This window comes from Myxine glutinosa, chromosome 8 (assembly GCF_964187855.1).
Source record: "Myxine glutinosa chromosome 8, kmMyxGlut1.1, whole genome shotgun sequence".
Classification (NCBI taxonomy): Eukaryota; Metazoa; Chordata; class Myxini; order Myxiniformes; family Myxinidae; genus Myxine; species Myxine glutinosa.
This window is the reverse complement of record NC_136268.1, coordinates 111,300,867-111,305,464: the sequence shown is the minus strand read 5'-3', so window position 1 is coordinate 111,305,464 and position 4,598 is coordinate 111,300,867.

Below are 4,598 nucleotides of genomic sequence, written 5' to 3'. Positions count from 1 at the left end.
ACACATGATATATGACTCATCATCGGGTTTAAATGATTCACATATATGACTCGTAATGAGTTTATATGATTCACATATATGACCCGTAATGGGTTTATATGATTCACATATGATATATGACTCATAATCGGGTTTATATGATTCACAAACATGACTCGTAATGGGTTTATATGATTCACATATATGACTCGTAATGGGTTTATATGATTCACATATGATATATGACTCATAATCGGGTTTATATGATTCACATATATGACTCATAATGGGGTTATATGATTCACATATGATATATGACTCATAATCGGGTATATATGATTCACATATATGACTCGTAATGGGTTTATATGATTCACATATGATATAAGACTCATAATCGGGTTTATATGATTCACATATCTGACTCATAATCGGGTTTATATGATTCACATATATGACTCGTAATGGGGTTTATATCATTCACATATATGACTCGTAATGGGTTTATATGATTCACATATATGACTCGTAATGGGGTTTACATGATTCACATATATGACTCGTAATGGGTTTATATGATTCACATATGATATATGACTCATAATCGGGTTTATATGATTCACATATATGACTCATAATGGGGTTATATGATTCACATATGATATATGACTCATAATCGGGTATATATGATTCACATATATGACTCGTAATGGGTTTATATGATTCACATATGATATAAGACTCATAATCGGGTTTATATGATTCACATATATGACTCTTAATGGGGTTTATATGATTCACATATATGACTCGTAATGGGTTTATATGATTCACATATATGACTCGTAATGGGGTTTATATGATTCACATATATGACTCGTAATGGGTGTATATAATTCACATATGATATATGACTCATAATCGGGTTTATATGATTCACGTATATGACTCGTAATGCGTTTATATGATTCACATATGATATATGACTCATAATCGGGTTTATATGATTCACATATATGACTCGTAATGGGGTTTATTTGATTCACATATGATATATGACTCATAATCGGGTTTATATGATTCACGTATATGACTCGTAATGGGGTTTATATTATTCACATATATGACTCGTAATGGGTTTATATGATTCACATATATGACTCGTATTGGGTTCATATGATTCACATATGATATATGATTCATAATCGGGTTTATATGATTCACATATATGACTCTTAATGGGTTTATATGATTCACATATGATATATGACTCATAATCGGGTTTATATGATTCACATATATTACTCGTAATGGGTTTATATGATTCACATATATGACTCGTAATGGGTTTATATGATTCACATATATGACTCATAATCGGGTTTATATGATTCACATATATGACTCGTAATGGGGTTTATATGATTCACATATATGACTCATATTCGGGTTTATATGATTCACATATATGACTCGTAATGGGGTTTATATGATTCACATATATGACTCGTAATGGGTTTATATGATTCACATATGATATATGACTCGTAATGGGGTTTATATGATTCACATATATGACTCGTAATGGGTTTATATGATTCACATATGATATATGACTCGTAATGGGGTTTATATGATTCACATATATGACTCGTAATGGGTGTATGTGATTCACATATATGACTCGGAATGTGATTAATATGATTCAACATAATGGGCGACCCCTGCTGGTGTGTTAGTTTGCTTCCCACAACTTGTTACCTCCACCACCAAAGGTGGAAGGATTGGAGGTTCCGTTTTGACCATTGTTTGTTTGTCCGTTTGTTTGTGAAAAGGATATCTCAAAAAGTTGTGGACAGATTCGGACGAAATTTGGTACAGAGGTAGCGTATGTGACAAGGACGAAATGATTCGATTTTGGTGAAGATCTGGATTCGGATCCGGCTACTAGAATTTTTAAAGTGATTCTTCACCATTGGGAGATCGGGCCAAAAACGATACATAGCAGGATATCTCAAAAAGTTATGGATGGATTTGGACGAAACTTGTTGGACAGGTTGAGTGTCTCACAAGGAAGAATCGATTCAATTTTGGTGGAGATCCGGATCGGGCTCGTATAATTTTTGAAGTTCATCATTGGGAGATGGGGCCAAAGATGATACATAGCAGGATATCTCAAAACGTTATGGACGGCTGATTTTGATTAAATGTGATTCTGTATTGTGATTTTCTGATCTATTCTGGGATACAAAACGTAAACTGTTCACCTGGCGGGGGTATGCTCTCTACTGGGTGCCGTTCTCGGTTATCATATGATATGGTCATCAATGACTTGGTTGTCGAAATGATAATTAAGAACTCCTTTCCCCTGGCAGACCTCAAGTTCTGTATATCCATTACATAGTCAGGTTCACTATGTTTTTTCGTTCAAAATCATGGTAGATTAGCAAACCTATACATTTTTGGAAACGTTATTACATGGAAAATCTGAAAATCAATGTTTACATTTGCCAATTCCGACCAATTCGATTCGACCAATTCGACCAATTCGACCAATCGACCAATTCCATTCGACCAATCGCTTCGATCGACCATTCGACCATTCGACCAATTCGATCGATTCGATTCGACCAATTCGACCAATCGACCAATTCGATTCGACCAATTCGACCAATCGACCAATTCCATTCGACCAATTCGACCATTCGACCAATCGCTTCGATCGACCATTCGACCATTCGACCAATTCGATCGATTCGATTCGATTCGATTCATCGAATTCGATTCGATCGACCATTCGACCAATTCGATTTGCCAATCAATTTGACCGACCTTTGCTTGTGTGGAACGGACTGTGAAAACGATGCGGACTATATTGTCGGATACGACACACAGGACAGTGATGACGAACTCTAAATGGCATATTCTGTAACCGTGTATGTTTGATGCCATTGACTGCCTGTGTATATTTTGCCATTGACTGCCTGTGTAGATGTGAAGTTATACTGACTGCATGTGTATATATGATTTTGCTGACTGCCTGTGTATGTTTGGTGATATGAATTATTGTGACACATTTTGATGCTATTAACTGCCTGTACAAAATGATAACATGTATTTGATTATGCAACTTATCGCGAATATAAAGACAGTATTTTGCAATTCAAAACCTTTGATTCGTGTCTTACCATTCCCCCATAGCACTAATTTGATACTTTCATTGGATTCCTTGTCCCTGAAAATATAGGTTTAGTATATTTTTTAAAGTTTTTAGGGTAATTAGAGGCAGAAATAGAACAAAATATGTATTTTACAGTGGCCATTTTGAAAATCCAAAATGGCCGCCATACAGGTATCTCTCCAAATGCAAACATTGATTTTTAGTTTCCTTATGCTATAACCTTTCCAAAAATGTATAGGTTTGCTAATCTACCATGATTTTGAACGAAATATAATTTATTGACATAGTGAACCTGACTAACAATTCCCTGAACTGGAAATACAAGGTGTGGCAGAAAAATGGGACACATTCCAGGGTGGAATAATTGTATGATTATTATTATTATTTTGTCGGAAGCAGTTTGTGGCTGCTGGTTGCATCATTTCTGAAAGCGTGTCTGTGTCGCTGATGCAGTGCCCCCATGCAGTGCCCCCAATTCCCAGTAAACTGGTACTCGTTTTGCCAACCTCGGAAGGATGACAGGCTGAGTCAACCCACCTGGTGTTATTTCAACGGACCGACAGGGCCTTGAACTCAAGACCCTAAGACCTCAACCTAACCACCTTTTCCGTTAATTAAGCCAACACCAGGTTATTCTGTGGCAATGGACGGTAATTATTGTTTGTTTGTTTCTACATTGTATCAGACGAATTTGAGATTAAAAATATTCTACGATTCGGGCACAAAGATAATTCAGAAGACATTTCCATGTTCGTGAAGCACCATCAACAAAGGTGTTAAACAGGTGTGTGGCGAAATTGGTTCCGTGAAACAACAAGAAGAGGCTACATCCACACCACAAGGTTCGGCGTGGATCTGTTGCGAGAGCATTCTCCCTCCTGGAAAGCTGATCTCCAGATTTGGCGATGTGAATTGGCCTCCCAGATTTCCTGATCTCAGCCATCCTGATCATTTCCTGTGGGAAATCCAGGCCATTCTACGAGATTTACGTATGAGATCACCTGGTGTTGGCCTAATGGTTGGGGCGGCGGGCTTGGGATCCAAAGGTCATGAGTTCGAATCCCGTTGAATTAACGCCAGGTGAGGTTGACTCAGCCTGTTCATCCTTCCGAGGTTGGCAAAATGAGTACCAGATGACTGGTTATAGAGAGACATTGCATTAGCGGCAGACGTGCCCACCCAAAAATGATGCAACCAGCAGCCGGGTGGCTGCACACGATCCGCCCACCACCACATATGAAGAAGAGAGAGTTGGGATGAGTGGTTAAAAGTTTGTGTATGTTGTCAGTGAGAGAGATGTAGAGAGCCGTCACTGTTGGGAGGATGGTACAACACAGACAAACATGAGGTGACACAGCCAGATGTATTCCTGGGGATTGGGAGGTGTAGCAGCAGTACACAGAGAGTGAGAAATGTAGTTCTTGATGTACAGTGCTAC